Source organism: Ambystoma mexicanum, chromosome 2p, assembly GCF_040938575.1.
Source record: "Ambystoma mexicanum isolate Mex_15411 chromosome 2p, UKY_AmexF1_1, whole genome shotgun sequence".
NCBI lineage: Eukaryota > Metazoa > Chordata > Amphibia > Caudata > Ambystomatidae > Ambystoma > Ambystoma mexicanum.
This window is the reverse complement of record NC_090923.1, coordinates 51,829,718-51,855,295: the sequence shown is the minus strand read 5'-3', so window position 1 is coordinate 51,855,295 and position 25,578 is coordinate 51,829,718. Positions and strand designations below refer to the sequence as shown.

The window sequence follows — 25,578 nt, the reverse complement described above, 5'->3', positions numbered from 1 at the left end:
GCGGGAGCGGTTGGGCGTAGTGCGCCTCTACTTTTTAAAACAAAACTTTTACTGTTCCTATACTTTTATTTAAAAAAAAAACCGGAATGGTTTAGTTTTAAAATAAAAGTGTGGCAAGAAGTTAAAACTTGCCCTTCGACTACTGATAATTACACACAACTAAACAAAACACTCCTCTGACCGTTCGATCAGGAATTCCCAGCGTTCCCAGACACACATCTGATTGAAATGATCTGTGTGTAATGCAAAGGTGATTAGGGCATGATTCTAAATCCAAGACAAGGCTTTGCTGGTTCATCAATGAACATGTTTTGGGCTCAGAGAAAATGGGCTACCAGTGGACACTGAATGGCATAGGGCAGATGCAAATATTTGAGCCTGGAGCACTGCGACTATACTGAACCTTCCCTCTGGGGGCACTGTGACTATACTGAACCTTCCCGCTGGGAGCACTGTGACTATGCTGAACCTTCCCTCTGGGGGCACTGTGACTATACTGAACCTTCCCACTGGGAGCACTGTGACGATGCTGAACCTTCCCACTGGGAGCACTGTGACTATGCTGAACCTTCCCTCTGGGAGCACTTTGGCTATGTTGTACCTTCCCTCTGGGAGCACTGTGACTATACTGAACCTTCCCACTTGGCGCACTGTGACTATACTGAACCTTCCCTCTGGGGGCACTGTGACTATACTGAACCTTCCCACTGGGAGCACTGTGACTATGCTGAACCTTCCCTCTGGGGGCACTGTGACTATACTGAACCTTCCCACTGGGAGCACTGTGACGATGCTGAACCTTCCCACTGGGAGCACTGTGAAGATGCTGAACCTTCCCACTGGGAGCACTGTGACTATGCTGAACCTTCCCACTGGGGGCACTTTGGCTATGTTGTACCTTCCCTCTGGGGGTACTGTGACTATACTGAACATTCCCACTGGGAGCACTGTGACTATGTTGTACCTTCCCACTGGGAGCACTGTAACTATACTGAACCTTCCCACTAGGAGCACTGCAACTATACTGAACCTTCCCACTGGGGGCACTGCGATTATACTAAACCTTCCCACCGGGAGCACTGCGACTATACTGAACCTGCCCACTGGGAGCACTGTGACTATGCTGAACCTTCCCACTGGGAGCACTGTGACTATGCTGAACCTTCCCTCTGGGGGCACTGTGACTATACTGAACCTTCCCACTGGGAGCCCTGTGACTATGCTGAACCTTCCCACTGGGAGCACTGTGACTATGCTGACCCATCTCACTGGGGGCACTGTGACTATGTTGTACCTTCCCACTGGGAGTACTGCGACTATGCTGTACCTTCCCACTGGGAGCACTGCAACTGTACTGAACCTTGCCACTGGGGGCACTGTGGCTATACTGAACCTTCCCAATGGGGGCACTGCGACTATGCTGAACCTTCCCAATGGGGGCACTGCGATTATGCTGAACCTTCCCACTGGGGGCACTGCGATTATGCTGTACCTTCCCACTGGGAGCACTGTAACTATACTGAACCTTCCCACTGGGAGCACTGCGACTATGCTGTACCTTCCCACTGGGAGCACTATAACTATACTGAACCTTCCTACTGGGAGCACTGCGGCTATACTGAACCTTCCCTCTGGGGGCACTGTGACTATACGGAGCACTGCGACTATGCTGAACCTCCCCACTGGGGGCACTGTGATTATGTTGTACCTTCCCACTGGGAGCACTGTAACATACTGAAACTTCCCACTGGGAGCACTGCGACTATACTGAACCTTCCCACTGGGGGCACTGTGATTATACTGAACCTTCCCACTGGAAGCACTGTGACTATGCTGACCCTTCCCACTGGGGGCACTGTGACTATGTTGTACCTTCCCTCTGGGGGCACTGTGGCTATACTGAACCTTCCCACTGGGAGCACTGCGTCTATGCTAAACCTTCCTACTGGGAGCACTGCGGCTATACTGAACCTTCCCACTGGGGGCACTGTGATTATACTGAACCTTCCCACTGAGAGCACTGCGACTATACTGAACCTTCCCACTGGGAGCACTGTGACTATGCCGAACCTTCCCACTGGGAGCACTGTGACTATGATGATCCTTCCCACCGGGAGCACTGTGACTATACTGAACCTTCCCACTGGGGGCACTGTGTCTATGTTGTACCTTCCCTCTGGGGCACTGTGACTATGCTGAACCTTCCCACTGGGAGCACTGCGACTATGCTGTACCTTCCCACTGGGAGCACTGTAACTATACTGAACCTTCCCACTGGGAGCACTGCAACTATACTGAACCTTCCCACTGGGGGCACTGCGATTATACTGAACCTTCCCTCTGGGAGTACTGCGACTATACTGAACCTTCCCACTGGGAGCACTGTGACTATGCTGAACCTTCCCACTGGGAGCACTGTGACGATGCTGAACCTTCCCACTGGGAGCCCTGTGACTATGCTGAACCTTCCCACTGGGAGCACTGTGACTATGCTGAACCTTCCCACTGGGGGCACTGTTGCTATGTTGTACCTTCCCTCTGGGGGCACTGTGACTATACTGAACCTTCCCACTGTGACTATGCTGTACCTTCCCACTGGGAGCACTGTAACTATACTGAACCTTCCCACTGGGAGCACTGCAACTATACTGAACCTTCCCACTGGGGGCACTGCGATTATACTGAACTTTCCACTGGGAGCACTGCGACTATACTGAACCTTCCCACTGGGGACACTGCGATTATGCTGTACCTTCCCACTGGGAGCACCACACACCGTTGGTAATAAGCAGCGCTCAGATACCTGAGGGTTCGTAGTGCTATATAAATGCCAAATTATTATTATTATTATCATTATTATTATTATTATACTCAACCTTTCCACTGGGAGCACTGCGACTATGCTGTACCTTCCCACTGGGAGCACTGTGACTATGCTGAACCTTCTCTCTGGGGGCACTGTGACTATACGGAACCTTCCCACTGGGAGCACTGCGACTATGCTGAACCTCCCCACTGGGAGCACTGTGACTATGCTGAACCTTCCCACTTGGGGCACTGTGATTATGTTGTACCTTCCCACTGGGAGCACTGTAACTATACTGAACCTTCCCACTGGGAGCACTGCGACTATGCTGTACCTTCCCACTGGGAGCACTGTAACTATACTGAACCTTCCTACTGGGAGCATTGCAACTATACAAAACCTTCCCACTGGGGGCACTGTGATTATACTGAACCTTCCCACTGGAAGCACTGCGACTATACTGAACCTTCCCACTGGGGGCACTGTGACTATACTGAACCTTCCCACTGGGAACACTGTGACTATGCTGTACCTTCCCACTGGGAGCACTGTAACTATACTGAACCTTCCCATTGGGAGCACTGCAACTATACTGAACCTTCCCACTGGGGGCACTGCGATTATACTGAACCTTCCCACTGGGAGCACTGCGACTATACTGAACCTTCCCACTGGGGGCACTGCGATTATGCTGTACCTTCCCACTGGGAGCACCACACACCGTGGGTAATAAGCAGCGCTCAGATACCTGAGGGTTCGTAGTGCTATATAAATGCCAAATAATTATTATTATTATCATTATTATTATTATTATACTGAACCTTCCCACTGGGAGCACTGCGACTATGCTGAACCTTCCCACTGGGAGCACTGCGACTATACTGAACCTGTCCACTGGGAGCACTGCGACTATGCTGTACCGTCCCACTGGGAGCACTGTGACTATGCTGAACCTTCTCTCTGGGGGCACTGTGACTATACGGAACCTTCCCACTGGGAGCACTGCGACTATGCTGAACCTCCCCACTGGGAGCACTGTGACTATGCTGAACCTTCCCACTTGGGGCACTGTGATTATGTTGTACCTTCCCACTGGGAGCACTGTAACTATACTGAACCTTCCCACTGGGAGCACTGCGACTATGCTGTACCTTCCCACTGGGAGCACTGTAACTATACTGAACCTTCCTACTGGGAGCATTGCGACTATACTGAACCTTCCCACTGGGGGCACTGTGATTATACTGAACCTTCCCACTGGAAGCACTGCGACTATACTGAATCTTCCCACTGGGGGCACTGTGACTATGCTGAACCTTCCCACTGGGGGCACTGCGACTACGCTGAACCTTCCCACTGGAAGCACTGCAACTATACTGAACCTTCCCGCTGGGAGCACTGCAACTATATTGAACCTTCCCTCTGGGGGCACTGCGATTATACTGAACCTTCCCACTGGGAGCACTGTGACTATGCTGAACCTTCCCACTGGGAGCACTGTGACTATGCTGAAACCTCCCACTGGGGGCACTGTGACTATGCTGAACCTTCCCACTGGGAGCACTGTGACTATGCTGAACCTTCCCTCTGGGGGCACTGTGACTATACTGAACCTTCCCACTGGGAGCACTGTGACTATGCTGAACCTTCCCACTGGTGGCACAGTGACTATGTTGTACCTTCCCACTGGGAGCACTGCGACTATACTGAACCTTCCCACTGGGAGCACTGCGACTATACTGAACCTTCCCACTGGGAGCACTGCGACTATGCTGTACCTTCCCACTGGGAGCACTGTAACTATACTGAACCTTCCCACTGGGAGCACTGCAACTATACTGAACCTTCCCACTGGGGGCACTGCGATTATACTGAACCTTCCCACTGGGAGCACTGTGAATAGATGTTTCCTATTTACCACTATCATTTCAACGTAGGGACCTTTCTGATTAACAGGAATAGGTGTTGGTTTCAAACCCTGATTCGGGCAATCCTAGCGAAACAATATATCATCAAAGAGAAGGTCTTCAGAGAGATATGGAGTAGAAGGATGATCAAAAATGTTTCTATTATCCACACTCGGTGACTGACTATCTTGTGAAAAAGGCTGTGAATTCTGAGAAAACTGACTTCTACCAGGACCCCCCACCCCAGGGCGGCCTCTGGATCGTCTACCCATGATACCAAATGTGTTATTCGACCTCTGCTGAAGGATCGGGCATTGTGCTCGACAATGACCCTCTTGTCTGCAATAAGCACATTGGTTCGCATGTACAGGACCCAGCGGCGCAGTACCCTGCAGACCACACTGTCCCCTAATCTGTGTACTACCCCCTCTAGGACCTCTAACAATATGTTGCAACAAAACCTTAGTTTTCAGGTCTCCCTTTCTCTTTTTGATCCTCTATTTCTCATTATTGACGCGGTTTTCATAATACTGAGCCATATGCAATTACTTCAGACTGAGATTTAGCTCGCCAATCGCTGTCAGAGGTCATAATTTGCGACTGGATGTCAGGTAACAATCCACGCACAAATTTGTCTACAAATAGTCATTTTCCAGATTCTGTGCTCAAATCTTATCCACTGAAATCCGAAGACACTTGTTCAAACCGATTAAAGAATTCGGTAGCACCCTCAGACTTTCCTTGGACACAAGCAGTAAGTTTGTCCCAGACAATCCTTCTCTCAGGAATTAAGGCTTTCAGTTTTGTCACTATTCTATCAGGCAAAGTCAGTATTACCTGTGGTGGTCTCTCGCCAGCTGGTCTATCTCTATTTTGTCTAACCATATTATTCCATGTGTCCCCTAACCCTGCTGCATCATCTACTGTCTTAATCTGTTTCCACAAATCAATGGGTAGGAGCACGGGAAATAACAAATCTATATCGCTCAGAGTAAATACTGATGACTGCAAGACAGATTCTATCACTTTATAGAACCCTGTCGGATTCTTTCTAATATCTGGGATGGATTGTATAATAGTGTTCACTTCCTGTCTCGAGATTCGAGAACGGCACATGAACAAACTGTGATACATAATGTGCAGGAATGTCGTAAGCAGCAGTACCTGTTGCGGCATTGGTTGGAACCTCAACTTTTGGGACACATGTCGGAGGAACCTCTCTCATAGGCAACTGAGAGATAGGAAACTCCGAACGCTTACTGAGCAACAGAGCTAAATCGAGCGCTGAAGCAGCTGAAGGAGTGTCAGACGAAAAAGCTCTCTTATAGATATTCAATAATTCTGCGGGACAACAAATCTTTCTTTTTATACATTCACCCTGTAGGTATTCTACCATAACCTGTATCACTTTCCTCTGCATTTCTGGCATATACTGACTATATGTGTCATATACTTCTATGGGAGATATCGACATGTCTGAAATCCATCTAATTGCATCTTTTGTGCAAATTCGTGTTTCCTCACTCATCGATTTACAAAGAGGAAGGAACCGTTTCTTTACAAAAATAACGCTCACACTATCACCATCAGTTTCTTCATTCCGTAACCTTTATAACTCCCTTCTATACTCAAAAACCGTCTTGACGTGCTCATATACTTTCTCCGCAGTATCTCTTGAATATGCTAAAACATTCAAATCCCTCAACCCTTGTGGGAGATCACATCATTCAGTTTGTTCCACATTACAGATAAATGAATTCCCAGTCCTTCGATAAAAATATTTTCTCTGGAAAACTTTCTAGATTAGAGAGTATGGCAAAAACATCAGATTGTTCACCCTTCTCCATGCACTGTCTAGCCCATGCAGTCAAATCACGCTTTCTCTCTTTAGACACAGTACTGCGAGGTACGATCTTTGATTCCGCTCCCTTATCAACTACAAGCGGAACAGAACCACTTGGAAGAGAAAGAGTAGAAGAATCTTGTACAATCGGTAACAAAGGTACTATCACTGGTGCAGAAGACAAATCTACCAGACCCGTAACAATAGGAAAAGGCAGAGGTACAGGTGGAGGAGCAGCGATAGGAGGAATAACAATAACCAGAGGAAGAGGGGCAATAGGAGGAATGATAGGAGGAGCAGGAATTACTACGGGAGGAGGAACGACAGCAGGAAGAGGTAAATCAACAGGAATAGGAACATACGGAGGTGGCGTAGTGGCACCAGGCCTTTGTTCATTTAGAAGTTTATCAATAAATTCATCAGACACATGAAAATCTTTAGACGGATATATTTTATGAATGCCAAGTTGAAAAGCCCTATCCATATTTCTAACTGACTCTGATTGTTTGTTTTGATCATACAATAACTCTTTCTCTGCGTTGGACATATGTCGGCGTGCATGTTTCTCTCTACTTTTAAGCTGCTGCATAGCTTCTTTCTTCCAATTTTGTAATACTTCAAATGCTGCAGGTCTCGCTTTTTCTTCAACAATATAGACTCTAAAGTTTCGATACGAGGAATCTCAAAGCTACCATTGATTGGCCACTGAAGTTCGGAAGCATGTCTAGTTTGTCTGTGCCAAATATCATTAAACACTATACTACCAATGCCGTGCTTACAGTACATAGTACATGCCAGCGACTCCTCCTGTGGCGCCGGACGGCCAAATTCCAAAGATTGTCTGTCTCTGCGGAATAATGCCCTGAAACAGGCAGACAATTTCTCAGGCATATCAGATTCCTGGTGTTACCTGATCAATAATTGGGCTCGCGAGTACAATAACGCCAAATCAAATGATCAGGATACTTAAGAATCGGGTCACGACTCACCTGATCAAAGAACTAAAGGAGGTCCAATCGGATTACAAAGGACAACAAAGGACCCTCGTGGTTGGTGATTTTGGCAAAACTGCCCGCCTCGATATATGGACCCTCGTCAAGATGCCGTCTTGGACCGCGGGCTCACCGTCCAGGGATCGGGTCGTGCAGTACTGTTGAGGTATCATGTCTCATCCAAGAAGGGGCCCCCTTTCTCACTGTCTGATACCTGTCCGATAGCCGCGTCAACACTTCAACGAGATGGCATCAATCTTGATGGTCCCTATTCAGGCGCCATCTGTAAAAGCAAGGAAATATCGAGGCTGAGTACCACAAAAGGTAATACACCAAACACAGGCTATAAAGATTCACAGATCTTTAATACTGCGCAGTTACAAAGAAACACAGATCTGATACAGATAGATATCTGGCTCTCTACACCCCGCAATGAGTACCAGCCCGTCAGAGTGAGGAGGGAGAGTGCTGGACATCTAAACATTTACATTTTTATACATTTCCTACAATATTGTCCAGCCCCTCTACAGGTTAATAATCTGCGGCCTAGCGTTCGTGCCGAGTTCACATATAGCTCATACAATAATATGCACATGGATTACATAGGTTTGTGTTTCCAACAAGTTACAATGGCGAAGTGTATTCCTGGATTTAGCAGTGAGCCTTAGTACATATCCCTTTACAATGTAGTTCTGCCAGTGTCCACGCTCGACATTTACATAGTATTGTCCTCGATGTATATTCGTGGATTAGGTTTGTTAATACAGACGATCCTAGGACAACAAGTCAAACTTGGTGCAAGGTCGCATTACCTAGCATAAACAGTCAGCCCTAGGACAGTCTAGCCATTAACAAAGCTCAAAGGTCGGGAAGGCTCGGGTGCAAGTTAAACACAGTCCACCATTTTTGAACAGAGAATTCACATACGAACAGAAATCAAAATGGCGGATGATTCTAAAATGGTGGCGAAGTTGATCCAAAATCGGAACTTTTCAAGCAGTTTTCCTCGCAGAGAGACTAGGCTTAGGCCAATATAAATCAGAAGGAGGCACAATATGATTTCCCGTTTAACAGTCAACACATTCCAGAACGCCTTCTACTAATAATAATCCCCTTAGAGGGGATCACAATTTATCATAATTACCAGCCCAGATACACCAGGGAAACATGTCTTTCAACAGTGTGCCCCCACCCATGTTTTTCTTACCAGAGCTTGGTGAACCAGTGAACCCATGGAAGAGGTGGGTTAAATCTTTTGAGCACTATGCAGTTGTTGTCTGTGGCCAAAATTGTAGTATAGAAAAAAGAAGATTGTTACTATTACGTTGCCTAAGCCCAGCTGGGCAAGAAAAGTTCAATGATTTATCAGATCTTCCTGTCAATAACGGCGCTGACCTGAGTGAATACGAATGCACTGTCAAGAAGATAAGTAAACACTACGAGAAGAAGTTAAGCACCATTTTAGAGCGATATAAATTTGGAAAGAGAGTACAAGAGGAAGCAAAGAGTGTTGAACAATGCATAACAGAATTAAGGAAGTTAGCAAGAACCTGCAACTTCAATGAGCAATTGGATGAAAGACTGAGAGATCAGTTCATGTTGGAGTGCAAGAGTAGTAAAGTGAGGGAGAGATTATGGTCAGAAGATGATCCGCCTTTAGATACTGTCTTACGTGTAGCCAAGGAAGTGGAGCACACAGAGAAATGCGTTAGAGAACTAGAGAACAGAGTTCAGACAGTTTAAATCAAGCACGAAGCTCCCAAACCCAGTGTCACGACAATGAGTGCACGTAATAATAATGAATCAGTAGCCCAAGTGAGCGATGCAGTGACTAGGCGGGGCACATCCAGAAGAATACGCAAACCTGTGTGGAATGAAGATAGGAGAAATGCGATGTCTCTCAGAGAACAAGCTACAAACTTGAGGAGGAGAAGCCCACGCAGACAAAGGAATAGCCAGAGAAGGAAAATCACGGGCAGATGTGTCAGATGCGATAAGTGTTGATCACTGGGCGGAGGACCCAGATTGCCCTGCTCTGAATATAATTTGCGCTAAATGCAAAGGAAGAGGACTCTATGCCAGATGTTGTAGAATTCAAAATACATCAACAAATTGGATAGGAGATAACAATTGCAGTGAAGAGGAAGGAGAAGAATGTGTGTTCGTAGTATCAGGTGATGAGAATGAAGAAGAAATGGAAAGTTCCCCAAGGCTACAGTTTGTGTAGAGGGCATTGACATGCGCATGATGATAGATTCCGGTGCTAAATACACTCTTTATGGAACAGAAGCAAATATGAGTATTTGCATGAACCTGATATAAACCCCAGAGTTTATGGAGGAGTAAAAAGTGACGTCATTGGTTGGTTCTGGGGCACACTAAAGTTCAAGGACAGAAAAGCGAACGGCAAGAAATATATCACGAAAGCAGGAAGGACACCCCTATTGAGTTGGACCCATCAGAGCAAACTCAAAGTCAAGTTAGATGCCAGTGCAAATGAATCTGTGCTATCGGTTGAGAATGCGGCAAAAGGATCCAGCGGCAATGTGATGGAAGGGGTGTTCAGAGATGAAATTGGATGACTTTGTGGGTATGCACAATTCCGTTATCCATGAGAGATGAAGTAAGTAAAGAAATCAAGACCTTGGAAGATCAAGGGATCATAGAGGGTATTGATGCAAGCGATTGGGTTTCACCGTTAGTTGTCCTCAGGAAGAAATCCGGCAAGTTGAGGATATGTGTAGACATGCGTGAACTTAATAAATGTGTGGTTCCTGACAGACACCCACTTCCGAACATCCAAGAGATTGGCTCCACAATAGGTCCATCAAAATTTTTGCCACTCTAGATTTGACTTCAGCTTACCACCAAGTCAAATTACACAGGAATTGCAGAAAGATGACAGAATTCATCACACCTGATGGATTATATCAGTACAAAAGGTTGCCTTTTGGGTTAGTGTCTACTGCGTCTGTTTTCCAGAAGATTATGCATAAGCTTTTTGAAGGAGACTAGGGCATCATATGCTTTCAAGATGATATCTTAATACATGCCAATGACCAGAAATTACACGATGAGAGATTGAAATACGTTTGCAAGAAACTGTATGAAGCAGGAATGACTCTGAGCAAAGACAAATGCAATATAAACAGTTTTGAATTTGAATATCTTGGACACACAATTTCAGCAGAAGGAATGCGACCGAAGAAACAGCTGGCTGATGCCATAAAGAATATTCCCAAATCAAAATCTAAGGAGGAAATAGGCACTTTCATTGGGATGACAGAGTACTATTCAAAATCATTCGTGATTTTGCACTACACACTGTTCTATTAAGTGAACTCTTGAAAAATAATACTTTTGAATGGAACATTGAGTGTGAAGAGGAATTCAAACTTATCAAATCAGCGTTGACCAAAGCACCAGCATTAAAAAGTTTCAGGAGTGATAGGAAAACCATAATTACCACGGATGCCAGCAATCTAGTTTTAGGAGCGGTCGTTACCCAAGAAGTAGATGGAAAAGACATTTTGATTGCCTTTGCATCAAGACTACTGAAGGGTGCTGAAAGATGTTATACTGCCATAGAAAAAGAGATCTTGGCCATCAAATGGGCAGCAGACAAATTCAGAAGCTTTATTTGGGGTGTGGAAGTGGAATTTCGCACTGACCACAAACCATTGATTCATGTCATTATGAATAAGGGATTGGATAAAGGATTTGAACCGAATAAGAAAATGGGCGATACTTCTACAGGAATTCAATTATACAGAGCTATATGTACCAGGAGTGAACAATTGTGCTGCTGACTGTTTATCACGCCTTACCAGTGTTTCTGAGGCAGGTGATGGGAATGAAAATGACTCAGAAGTTGTCTTGAGCATAGAGACCATGTCCGTACTAAAAAAGGAATGGGAGGAAGCAAAAGAACAGGTATTGGTACGATTGAAGCAACTTATTCAAAGTCAAGATTCTCTGAAAAAGACAAGGTTTGAAGATCTTGGTCTTATGGAGTATTGGTCAGTTGCTGATGGACTCAATGTAGAGAATGGCAGAGCCATGAGAGGTGACAGATTTATCCTGCCATCTGGATTACGTCAGAGACTTATTGAGTTAGGTCACGAGGGCCATCAATGGGTCGTAAATACCAAGCAAAGGATACATAGCGATTTTTGGTGGCCAGGATGTGACCTACAATTCGAAAGATCCATTTGTAATTGTATCCTTTGCAATGAGAGTGATAGGGTGTGCATGAGTTTGAAATATCCAATGGTGATGACAGAAATTCCAAGAAAACCCTGGGATGAGTTGGGTATGGATGTTTAGGCCCAATATGCAGTGAGGGCAAACAACAGTTTTGTCTAGTAGTAATTGATTTACTAACCTGGTGGGTGGTGATATTGATAAAGCCATGTATCACTGCAAAAACAGTTACTGACTTTTTGTTTGAGATTTGTGGGAGAGAAGGATTCCCAAGAAGCATTATGACTGACAATGGTGCTTAGTTTCGCTCGAAGGAAATGGAAAATTCTTGTATGAAGAATTCCATTGAGCACAAAAAGAGTGCAATTTATCGCCCTCAGACGAATGGAGTAGTTGAGCAGTTCAACAAAGTGCTCAAAGATGCCATTCGATGGGCCTTGTCGAATGGGTTAAAATGGGAGGAGGTGGTAAGAGAAAAAATTGTTGCTCACTGTTTCACTCCGCATTGTACAACGGGATTATTCCCATTTGAATTAAGTAGAGGACGGAAGGCGAACACCAAATTAGTACTGTCTTGGATGGAGAAGATTTCTGATGTGGAGAAAGATTTTGGATCTGTATGTGAGAACATTAGAAATTCCCAACTTAGAAATAAACTAGCCCATGACAGATTTTTACCACATAGTAGGAAGGTGGTATCTCCAGCGGTGGGAGGTTTTGTAAGGATCAAACTCCCCCCTGTCCTGAGAGATGGGCCGTGTAAGTGGTCGAAACCTGTAGGAGTGATCGAAGTATGCAGTGCAAGTGGAAGACGGAAGAGTTTGGAATATGGAAAGGGTGTGTGTGGTGAAGCCATGTAGTGACCGAGTTGTACAGGATGATAAGAATATAGTTGGCAAGGAGAATGCAAACAGTGAGAACGCAGAGTTTGTCAGTGAATCAGGTGGTGTGAGGAGAGTTGTTAGGGATAAAGGAATGTCAAATTTTCCTTGCCAAAAACTACTCCAGATAATCCATGCCTGTGAAGATGGGCATGGATTTTCTGCTCACGGACCTACCAGGTTTCTTGAACTTTTTGTCTTGTCTGCGCCCTCACACCTATGGGTTTATGGTTGCACAATATAAATGCAATAAAGTAAAGTAAAGTAAAAAGAGTTACTCGCAGACCTCACTACATGAAGGATCTTGTGTAGAGATCTTCTATATTTGTTAAAGAGACAAAGGAAGGGAGATGTGTAGTATTCCATCCATTTTCCACCGGGCGTCAGCACGAGATGATGAGGTTTCGGGAGGCAGCTGTGTTGCATGTGCGGGCGCCATGGAACTTCACAGGCGCCATGGAACTTTGCCAGTGGTTTGAAGGGAAACGAGTTTATGGGCTGGCGATCAGTGGGGCTCGCATTTCCCTCCTACTTGCTCATCATTATATTTCAAATAAGCTTATAAACCCTTTCCCCATTACTTACCGTTTCATGCAGTTATTCTTACCTCACCCGCTACATGATCCCTCGTACATAGTTGAAATCCCAATCTTGCGTAGCTGAGCAGAGGGATTGAGAAGCCTGCTCCTTGGTAGCACATGGCTCTTCTTGCTCCATCATTACCCAAGTGTGGGTAATGGGGGGCACAGGTAAGAAAATAAATAAATGTAAAATAAGATGGAAGGGTTTCAGCAAGAGGAGCACCTTCCAAAGGATGAGGACTAGTTTGAGGCAGAGGGGTATGATTATCCAGAGCCACGCTCATCGTGCAGTGTCCAGAGGGCCCTAAGCCACACTCTAAGGAAAACTCTGTTTATAGGTATCAACCCCCTCCAGAAGAGATTAGACATTCTGAAGTCTATAATGTGGCGGTATGAAGTAAATATGCTTAGAGGCAGGGAAAAGAGGCAGAGGAGCACCTCAATACTGGGATTGCGTGCAAGCAGACTCTTTCTTCCCATCCTGCAGAAGGGGCAGCAGAAGTACGAGATGGAGAGCAGCGAGCCGGCAGATGTCATTAACTCAAGTGAGAAATCAGGAGGTTTATCCTATGGTAGGGGGCAGAGCTGCGCTATGCATAGAGAAATGGAGAGGCTTATCAAGCGATGCCTGGGTAATATGGACAGTACAGGCGTTCCGTCTGGTATTCTGGGCAGAACCGCTACAGCGGAAGAGGCCGACTACGATATTAATGTCGAAGGCAGATTCTCAGCTACTGGACAAGAAGGTGTGCCATCTTCAAGCCAAGAAAGCGATAGTACCAGCGGTCAAAAGCAGAGGCAGCTTTGAAAGCAATCTGTTCTTGGTGCAGAGGGAAGGGAAGAGAAGGGAAGGGAAGGGAAGGGAAGGGAAGGGAAGGGAAGGGAAGGGAAGGGAAGGGAAGGGAAGGCCGGTAATAAACCTCAAGGAACTCAACAAATAGATTACCTACAGACATTTTAAGATGGATGGGATCCACCTGTTAAGAGACATACTAAGAGAGGGGGGACTGACTCGCTAGGCTAGACCTGAAAGACACTTACCCAACGATACCCGTGGAGTAAAGCCACAGGAGGTACCTGCAGTTCATCTGGCAGGGGAGCGCCTGGCAGTTCACTTGCCTTCCATTTGCGCTATCATCAGCACCATGGTGTTTCACCAAGTTGATGTAGCCGGTAGTAGCCTCACTCCAGGAGTCAGGGATGAGGCTGATCATCTACCTAGTTCACATGATCATCATGGCGCAGGATGCCGAGAAGGTTGGGGAACAGTCTGACAGAGCTATCAGGCTGCTACAGTGCTTGGGATTTCTGAGCAAGTGGCAGACGTCTGAGATGAAGCCAGTTCAGTGATTGGAGTTCCTGGGGATCGTAGTGGACACTCAGAAGCTGACACTGGAACTACCCAGCCTGAAGGTAAAGGGAATAAAGAAGGCACGTAGGAGCGTGTAGAGCAAGATGCACAGAGAGCTGCTGCGGATCGTAGGATTATTAGCAGCATCCATCTAAACAATCTTGCCTAGGCCCTTGCATTACAGGGCGCGGCACAGAATCAAGATTAGACATCTTCAGAAAGGGCGAGCATACCACCACCTCATGGAAATAGACGCTGAAGTGAAGACGCAGCTGAACTGGTGACTGAAGCACATGGAGGTGTGAAGGGGCCGGGACCATTTTTGGACAAATGACATATGTCCTCCTGGAGTCGGATGCCATCAGGCTGGAGAGCCAGGTACAGCGAGATGACAAAAGGAGGCCGTTGGACAGAACGCAAGTTGGGCCGACACATAAACTGCCTGGAACTCCTGGCCGGGTTCACTGCTATCCGCTCTCTGTGAAGGGACCAAGTAGGGTTCCATGTGGTGCACAGAATGGACAATGCCTTGGTGGTCTGGAAACAGAAAACCACCTAAGAGGGACCAGGTCCAAGAAATTTGAGGAAATGGCAAATGATGGTTGGTACTATTGTCTAGAACGTATATCGATGACAGCAGAGTACCTGGCGGAAACGGACAATGTGGTGGCTGACTGGAACTCACGCTACTTGATGGTTTCCAGCGACTGGTGGATGGACATGAAGATTATCCGGGAGATAGAGAAGATAAATAGATCTCTTTGCCTCGATGATCAACACACAGTTACCATGGCTCTTCAGCTGGAGACCGGACCCGGAAGCAGAAGCATTCCTACAGTCTTGGCGGACACCACAGTGATCTGCGTTTCCACCCTTCTTGATGATAGCGAGGACCCTGAGCAAGGTAAGGAGAGAGAACACCTCATTGGTGATAGTGGGTCCATAGTGGAGGACACAAGCTTGGTTCCTGATCCTGCTGGAGTTAGCAGCGGATTATTCACTAGTGCTTTCTATTTCGGCACAGGTTATGATAAGGATGATAGGGGAGGTGCATCCGCAGGTGGCTCCAGGTTCACTGGAACTTCTAGCTTGATGGGGACTGGCAGGAAATCCAAAGGTGGCTTTGGGCTCATTGCAGAATTGTGAGCATCTAGCACAGTGAGAAGTTACCAGGCAGGCTAAGAGGTATGGAACAGATGGTGCTCGGAGCAAAACATTTGTACCCTTTCGGCACCTGTGGTAGAGGTGTTCAATTTTCTCATACAACTTGCGCAAGAAGGTAAGGTGTTTAGAACTGTAGACGTCTATAAATTGTCGAGTTCCGAGGGACGTGAGCTGTGGGAAGAACACGCCATAGGGGAACACCCAGCGGTCTGTAAGTTGCTAAAAAGGGTAGGATTTACCAGCCCACCAGGGCCTAGATACGCAGCCCTTTTGGATGTCAATTTAGTTCTAAGGAAGTAAGAAGACTGGCTGAATAATGAGGATTTATGTATGAAACACATTTCAGATAAACTAGCTATGTTGTTATGCCTGGTATCATGTGAGATAGTTTCGGATGTGAGAGTGCTGGATATCTCACAAAAGATGTTCTTGCCAGAGGGATTGACCTTCAAAGTGACTAGACGTACAAAAAGTGCATGCAAGACAATGGCCCTCGTTAGGAGTATACCGGTCCATAAATAAAGTGCTGGTATTTCCGTATACCGGCAATTACCTCCATAGTGTCCTATGGCACTCAGTGGAATGGGGAATGAATGCCGTTGCCGGCACCTGTAATATCCTGGTAGTACCAGGATATCAGGCGCCGGCAATGGTAGGTCCGTTTGCCGGTATCCCACCGGAATTACCGGTGGGGTACCGGGAAACCCTAATGACCCCAATATCTTATCCTTATTTCATGGATAGTCCTAAATTGTGCATGGAAATCAGCCTGAGAGTCTATGAGAGAATGACTGAAGCGCATTGGTCGGCGAATGTGAAACAGTTGCTTACCTCTAAGCACGCGCAGCTTGCGCCAGCATCTACCCCAACAATTGCCTGATGGGTCAGATGTGTCATGGCTGAATCAGGGATAGATGTATCTCGGTTTGGTGCGCATTCTGCCAGGGGCGCTTCGGCTTCTAAGGCCTTTGAAATGGGAGTAAGATCAGAAGATATTGTAATGGTCACAGGCTAGTCGAGTGATATGTCTTTTAAGAGATTTTATTTTAAACTGATCGCTGGAGTGGCAACTATGGTGACAGAGAAGCATTGCACTAGCATAATGCTCGCCTCCGGTCTTGCATAGAATAAAGATTACCCAGACATGAATAGTGCAAGGAGTCTTGATTCTTTTAAAGACACGGAGGTGAGCATTAACCCTCCCAGTCTTCAGAATTGTACAAAGTATTGCTATGTTTGAAAGCTTTGTAAATCGGAACCTGCCCTCTATGTATCCTTCTGATTGGATTCAGGGGCCGAGCAGAAGCAAAGCACCTGACAGGCAGGGCGCGGGATATGTTTATGGATACAGTTCAACGTGCAAGTTAGTTTAGCAGTTGAAAGGGTTCGAAGTTCAGTACAGGTTCGGTTCAAGGAAGGGAAGAGAGAGAATGTGAGATCATCAAGAAAGTGGGAAGACACAGAGAGAGCAGGGACTTATAGAGTGTCCGCATGCAGGCTCAGAATAGAACTACAAAAAAGGTCACCTTTACTTGAGAGTTGTAGTTCAAGTGCTACTTTTATATGCTGCTGAAGAGTTTTAGTTATGAAAGAAAGCATGCCACCTTTGTGTCTTTAATAGAATCAGGACTCCCTGCACTATTATAGTCTGGGTAATCTGTATTGCTCCAGCGGTGTCCTTGTCTGCGCTGACACTGACCCCTTCTCTCTCTCTCTGCCAGCAGGCCTTCAATGCAGCTGCAACTGGCGTCCCGCTTGCTGCCTCAAGCTGTTCCTCACGGCCCGCGCTTCCTGACCTCTTCTCTCCTCTGCCGTGCTGTTGCTGCGTGAGTTCTGCCAAATTCTCGGCAGGTAAGGAGGGGGTTGGGAGTGAAACTGTAGCCAGCCACCATGGCACCTCGAATGAGGACAGGGGTCAGGTTCCTCCCTCCCCTGATAGGTCCTAAAGACAGGCCCTGTCCAACCAAGGACTCTCCTCTCGGGCCTTCTTCAGGCTCTGTTCTCGTATTCCAATCCTGACGACTCTGCAGAGGGATTTGGTAGTTCAGGGATATCAGGCACTGCTCCTCGTTGCTGCTTAATAGCCCCTTAACGCTACACTACTGAAACACCTATTTCTTCATGTAAAAGCCTCCCAAGGGGGTAACACCTACATGGCATCACTGGACCTTTCCTATGCGTTCAATTGTGTTGGGCGTAGTCGGCTGTGGGACACACTCTTGAGGCTTAAGGCCTAATCATGGAAACAAATCCTTGTGATTCCCTGATTCAGGCCTTGCAGTCTACTGCTATCACAAAGGGCTGGCAGGCTCACCACCTCTTTAGGTTGATCGGTAATGTCTTCCTCATCAGTACAACTCGACTCGTTCCCCCGTTCCCTTTCCTCCTCACCTGAGCTTGAAGAGTAGTTTAGCTTCTTACTTCTGGTGTGTAGAGCGGGATGCCTTTTCTTCTGGAGAAGGTAAGGTCGGCCTCGAAAGGAAGCCACCGCGGCTCCACACAGGAGGCACGTTGACCCCCCTCCGCGACGGACTAAAAGACGGAGTGAGGGGAAAAGCCAAACGGCATAAAAACCCCTCCGGAAACCAGGAACCAAATCAGGAATGCTCGGTGAAGAAATCAGGCGATCCAAGGTAAGGTGAGTATGAGAGCGTAACAAGATAGGATGGCTCCGTAGAGAAAGGAGCAGCGCGAGAGACCGCAGGGAAAAGGAACGGACCGCTGTAAAACACCCGGGGGGGGGAACTGGAAAGACTGGGAGAAGAAAGAGCAAGGGGAAAGAGAGCAAGAGTTTGGAAGGAAATAGGACAGCACGGGCGGAGCACCGCCTAGGAGAGAACTATGGAAATGAGCGAGCGCAACAGAGGGAAATCCGAAGTTGCAACGCGCCGAGCTGCCTAGCGTGTGGAAGTAAATACGCGTAGGCGGCCACCATGTTGAAAAAAGACTGGAACGTTAGCGCTGTAAGGGAAATAACGTGACGGCACAATTTAATGGCGGCCCAGCTTCCACCTATTCCACAGCCGCCAGCGCTCAGCGGTCGTGACAGTATGCCCCCCTTTAGGGCGACACCCCCCGGGCTTGCCGGGATGCAGGTTGTGGAACCTGCGTAACAAACGGGGTGCGTTAACATAAGATCGGGGCTCCCAGGAATCCTCGGATGAAGGGAAGCCTTTCCAATGGATAAGGTATTCCAGGCGACCCTTATGGTAACGGGAATCACTGATGTGGGAGACTTCGTATTCCTCAGAGTTAGGGTCGGGTGGAACGTGAAGTCTGGGAGCTTTCTGCCTTCTCTCATCAGCCACATAGGAGCGAAGTTGTGAGGAGTGAAAAGTCGGGTGAACACGACTGAGCGACTTAGGTAACTTGAGGCGGTAAGCCACTGGGTTGATCTTGGTCAGGATGTCGAAAGGTCCGATATACCGGGGGGACAACTTGGAAGGTCTGACCCAACGGGGTAGAAACTTGGTAGACAGCATAACCTTTGAGCCTTTGTCCCACATCGGCACCTGTCTCCGGTGGCGATCTGCTTGGTCCTTGTATTGAATGCTTGCCTTCTTTAGACTCTGTTCGGCGGATATGTGAGCTCCTCGCCGCTGCGCCAAACCGGATTCAATTGATGGGATAGAGGTATCTTTCCAGAAGGTGGGTATTATAGATCTGGGGTGATATCCATAAGTACAATAAAAAGGACTCATACCTAAAGACGCATGAATCGCATTGTTGTACGTGAATTCGGCAGTTGGGAGAAGAGAAACCCAATTGTCTTGTGACTGATTTACGAAACACCTCAGATATTGTTCTAGGGTTCCGTTCAGCCTCTCGGTTTGGCCATTGTTCTGAGGATGGAATCCAGAAGAAAGAGCCCTCTCAATCCCCAACAATTTGCACAAATCTGACCAAAACTTAGAGGTGTACTGGCTGCCACGGTCGGTTACAATCTTTTGAGGGAGACCATGCAATCTGAATATGTCCTTAAGAAAGACTTCAGCAGTGTGCGAAGCAGAAGGTATGCCGGACAATGGGGAGAAATGCGCCAATTTGGAATAGGTATCGACAGTTACCATGATGCATGTACAACCTTGGGATTTAGGTATGTCGACGATGAAGTCCGTAGAAATGTTAATCCAAGGACCTGGAGGGATCGGGCTGGGTTGAAGTAACCCCAACGGTTTCTGGGTGGAATTCTTGTTACGTAAACAAGTCAAGCATGTTCGAATATAAGCCTGAGTGTCTGCCCTCATATTTGGCCAAACGAAGGTTCTTTGGAGTAGTTCTAGCGTACCACGAAGACCTCGATGACCCGCAACCTTCGAGTCGTGGCACCACCTAAGAGCTTGTACATGGAGGTCGTGTGTAGGTAGAATTAGTCTTCCTTGGTTGAAATACAATCCATCTTTTTCCTCGACAGGTAACTTTCCTAGAGTAGGAGCGGGACCTTCTAAAGAAGTATAGGCCCCCCTAACTTCTTCTAGAAAAGACGACACAACCAGGACGATCTTAGTTCGAGGAAACATGAGTTCTTTCTGATATGGCTTGTTGACTTCATTTCTTCGGGACAACGCGTCAGCGACTTGGTTCTGAGATCCCGGAATATACGTGATGGTGAAATGAAACTGAGCAAAAAAGTGTGCCCACCTGGCTTGTCGAGTGTTATAGCATTCCTGTTGCCTCAAAATCTGCAGATTTTTGTGATCGGTACGTATCTGAAATGGGTGCACACTTCCTTGAAGCAAGTGCCTCCATTCCAGACAAGCCAATTTCATAGCCAGTAGCTCTTTTTCGATGACAGAATAGTTTTGTTGACTGTTTGTCAAGGTCTTAGAGAAATAGGCTATTGGGTGTTCCATGTCGCGGTTGACTTGGAGAAGAACTGCCCCTACTGCAGCAGCAGAAGCGTCGGTCTCCATTATGAAAGGTTTCAGTTGGTCTGGTTGGCGAAGAATGGGAGCCGTGCAGAATCTTCCTTTGAGACTAGCAAAACTGTCTTCAGCCTCTTTATTCCAGAGAAAGGGTTTAGAGGATTTCTTAAGGAGAGAAGTGATGGGCAAGGTGAGCCTTGAAAACCCCGGGAGGAATTTCCGGTAAAAGTTTGCCAGACCTAAAAACCTCTGGACGTCCTTGACAGATGAAGGAGATGGCCATGAGAGAATGGCTTCTACCTTCTCGGGATCCATGGTTATCCCCACTTCAGAGAGTATAAAACCCAAGTAAGGCATGGATGATTGAGCGAAAGCACATTTCTCTGGTTTGACCAAGAGGTGATGTAATCGGAGTCGGTGTAACACCTCCAATACCTGGGAAGAATGTTCTTCCTTCTTCCGGGAAAATATCAGGATATCATCAAGGTATACAACTGTGTTGATCCCCAACAGATCGGAAAATATGCGATCCATAAACCTCTGGAATATAGAAGGAGCATTTACTAGTCCGAATGGCATCACTCGGTACTCAAAAAGCCCGTAGGGAGTGCGGAAAGCAGTCTTCCATTCATCACCGGATTTCACCCGAAGCAAATGGTATGCGTTCCGAAGATCGAGCTTAGTAAACAATACCGATCCCTGAATGGCTTCAAGTATCTCCGAGATTATGGGCATCGGGTATCTGTCCTTGATCGTTACTTGATTTAGACCCCTGTAATCGATACAAGGTCTCAACTCCTTGGAGTCTCTCTTGGGTATGAAAAATAAGGAAGCCCCTGCTGGGGATCTCGAGGGTCGTATTAATCCGTTAGCAAGATTGTCATCCAAATAGCTCCAGAGAACTGCCTTTTCAGACATAGAAAGGGGGTACATTCTTCCGAAAGGAACCAAGGCCTGTGGTATGAGGTCAATATTACAATCTTCCGGTCGATGAGGGGGGAGTACCGAAGGTTGTTGTTCCTTAAAAATATCAGCAAATTCCTCAAATATCCTGGGTATATTGTGGATGGAGCTACTCTCAGTAGCACATATCGTCTTGACTTCCTCAAACATAGGTCCCGGCAAACACCTTTCTTGACAAAAGGAAGAGTGGAAACTCAGCAGGTTGTCTGTCCAATTTATTGTTGGATTGTGTTTGCGGAGCCAACCAATCCCCAATATAACAGGGAAATGGGCGGCCCTAATGATATCGAACTTCAAAAACTCAGAATGTTGTTGGATAGATACTTGTACTTCCTCGGTGGTGTGGGTAATGAGCCCGGAGCATAAAGGAGTGCCATCTACCCCTTCTACCTTCTGATCTTCCTTCTTTGGAACTCTGAGAAGACCTACCTTGTCTGCCCACAAGGTGTCTAGGAAATTCCCGGCAGCTCCACAGTCAAGTAGGGCTTGTGTCTCTATGTTCTGTCCTCTAAACCGGAGTTGGACGGCAATTACCATCAATCGATGGTCTTCGGAGGTCTTGGCAGGGGTCACTGAGAGCGTAGCATAGGAACCAACTGACGCCCCTCGATAGTCTGTCCCACCGACTACCGAGGGCGCTCGTTTCCCGGCCTTCTCGGGGGTACGTCAGGACAGTCTCTCAGAAGATGAGTGGCCGAACCACAGTAGAGACACAGATTGCCTTCTCGCCTTCTCTTCTTTTCTTTCGGTCATGCGATAATCGATCCTTATTACCGCCTTAATGAGATCGGAGAAAGATTCCGGGCGGGGAATTCTGGCTAGTTCGTCTTTTAAGTCCTCCCGCAAACCCCTCCGGAATATGGTATACTGTGCTTCTTCCTGCCAACCAGTCTCAGCTGCTATCTTTTTGAAAGAGGACAGATAGGAAAGTAGGTCGGAATTCCCTTGACACACGTCAAGGAGGTCTTCGCTGGCTACAAAGGCTGTTTCCGTATGAAGGAAAGTCTGTTTGAGAAGGTCCTTGAAGGCTGTATAATCCTGTAACACCGGGTCTGATCGAGATACCAAAGGGGTGGCCCATGCTAAGGCATTTCCCGTCATATGGGTTATCATGAACCCTACCTTGGTATGGTCTGTGGAAAAGGTGCCTTTCTGAAAGCAAAGTGTATATTACAAGCATCAAGGAATTCCTTTACTTTCCTCTCGGTGCCATCAAATTTGCCTGATACCAGGGGTAGGGGGGGGAGATCCGCTGTGAGCTGTTCTCGAGCAGCAACCCTTTGTTGAAGGGCGGCATTGTCTGTTTTCAAAGTCTGAACCTCCTGACTCAAACTCTGTACTGCTGCGACGAGTTCCTGGAGTTGTTGTGGGGTTGCCATCTCAATATTGTGGCGTTGCAAGCTATCACAAAGGGCTGGCAGGCTCACCACCTCTTTAGGTTGATCGGTAATGTCTTCCTCATCAGTACAACTCGACTCGTTCCCCCGTTCCCTTTCCTCCTCACCTGAGCTTGAAGAGTAGTTTAGCTTCTTACTTCTGGTGTGTAGAGCGGGATGCCTTTTCTTCTGGAGAAGGTAAGGTCGGCCTCGAAAGGAAGCCACCGCGGCTCCACACAGGAGGCACGGTGACCCCCCTCCGCGACGGACTAAAAGACGGAGTGAGGGGAAAAGCCAAACGGCATAAAAACCCCTCCGGAAACCAGGAACCAAATCAGGAATGCTCGGTGAAGAAATCAGGCGATCCAAGGTAAGGTGAGTATGAGAGCGTAACAAGATAGGATGGCTCCGTAGAGAAAGGAGCAGCGCGAGAGACCGCAGGGAAAAGGAACGGACCGGTGTAAAACACCCGGGGGGGGAACTGGAAAGACTGGGAGAAGAAAGAGCAAGGGGAAAGAGAGCAAGAGTTTGGAAGGAAATAGGACAGCACGGGCGGAGCACCGCCTAGGAGAGAACTATGGAAATGAGCGAGTGCAACAGAGGGAAATCCGAAGTTGCAACGCTCCGAGCTGCCTAGCGTGTGGAAGTAAATACGCGTAGGCGGCGGCCATGTTGAAAAAAGACTGGAACGTTAGCGCTGTAAGGGAAATAACGTGACGGCACAATTTAATGGCGGCCCAGCTTCCACCTATTCCACAGCCGCCAGCGCTCAGCGGTCGTGACAACTGCTGACTCCCTGGCCCCTTCTAGACTCTCCATTGTTTGTGCCAAACTCTGCTCCCTGGTACTCTTCCGAACTGCAAATGTTGAAGCAGAAATGTCGACAAGCCGAATGGAGATGGCACGGCCTCTAGACTCCTCTGCCAAACTGGCTTATGTACAAGCATGCAACACCTACCAGAGTTCTAAAAACGCCAAAGCCCAGCATTTCACTTACCGTATTTTGAGTGCTAACTGCTCTCCCATAGAGCTATTTCGGGTGGCCAAGGAACTGATCACTCCTGTCCGCGCTCCCCCCTACTACTTTGCATACGCAAGCACATTGCGACTGCATTGCGTCCTTCTTTAAAGACAAAATCAGTAACATCCGTGAACGGATATGCACTGAAAGACCAATTCTTGCTGACTCCCTTGATGTCATTCTTTACCCTGTTGTCAACTCCTCCGATGTTTTTAATTTCATGACAGTGACGAATGCTATGGTTTCTGCTGCCCTACTTAAGCTCATATCTGCTTCCCCCACGGACCCAATTCCACTCCACATTCTTCAAACTCTTTCTCACAAACATGTCCCTCTATTCACGGCAGCTCTTCAACACACTTTTTCCACTGGTTATATTCCTGACTCGCTTAAACATGCTGCAATTTCCCCCTTACTGAAGAAATCTCACCTTGATCCTGCTGCCGTGGAAAACTAGCGACCTGTATCTCTTCTCCCTGTTGCCATGGAACTGCTTGAATCTATTGCCACTCCCCAACTTTCTATCTTTCTTGAAACCAACCATCTTTTCCACCCCTTCCAGGCAGGATTTCGCCCCGGAATGGGCACTGAATCTGTCCTGGTAGCCCTTCTTGATGACATTGCTTTACTTCAGGGCAGCAGAGAGATTGGTGCTCTTATTGTCCTTGACCTCTCTGCGGCCTTTGCCACCATTGACCATCACAGGCTTCTCCACTGTCTTCACGAAGGTGGAATTTCTGGTATCCCTATGAAGTGGTTCTCTTCCTTTCTTTCCAATCAAGTCCAGATTGTTTGTCTCCTCCCATTCACTTCTCCTTCTACTACCTTGGACTGTGGTGTTCCTCAGGGATCGGCCATTTCCCCTCTCTTGTTTAATCTGTACATGTTGGCTCTGGCCAAATTTATCTCCAGTCATGAATACATTTCCTTTCCTATGCGATGACACACAGATTCTCTTCTGAATTATTGACCCTGCAACTGATCCCCCTCAGAAGCTGAAGGACTGTCTTTCGGCAGTCGATGTCTGGATGGCCAAAAACTGGCTTAAACTGAACAGTGATAAAACCAAGATTTTATTCCTGGGCTCTACCTGTACAGGACAATCCTGGACCTCTGATTACTGTCCTTCCTCCTTTGGCCACTGCCCGGAACCTTCCTCAATTGTCAAAAGCCTAGGCATTAAAATGATATCCTCTGGCTCCAGAGCAGCCCACATTTCGACAGTTTGTCAAACTGGCTTTGCAAACCATAACGTACTGAAAAAGGTTCTTTCTTTCCTCCCAACTGACTCTAGATCAAAAATGGTTACAGCCTCCATTATGGGATCAATTGATAACTGTAATGGCATCTATCTTGGCCAACCAGAAGCTTTGCTTCAACGTCTACAGATTCTTCAAAACTCAGTGGCCCGCCTTGCCCTGAATGCCCCCAGATTGGCTCCCTCCAAGGACCTTCTTCGCCAACTTCATTTGCTCCCTGTGAAAAGCCGAATTAAGTTTAAGGCTCTCTGCCTCGTTTATCGAGCTACCCACAATGTTGGGGCTGAGATTCTGCAATCCAGACTTACACCATACAAACCAAGCAGAGTCCTCCGTTCGGCCAACCAATCTCTGCTCAGTATTCCA

General features: G+C 47.2%; 1 long non-coding RNA gene across 2 annotated transcripts in view; it reads left to right on the top strand.

The window, feature by feature from the left end:
- Positions 1–25,578, top strand: part of LOC138566192 (uncharacterized) — a 311,663-nt gene that overhangs the window by 152,024 nt on the left and 134,061 nt on the right. For both annotated transcript variants that reach the window (XR_011301864.1, XR_011301863.1), the window contains exon 3: positions 17,450–17,579. This is a non-coding gene — a long non-coding RNA (uncharacterized lncRNA). The remainder of the gene's footprint in view (positions 1–17,449; positions 17,580–25,578) is intronic.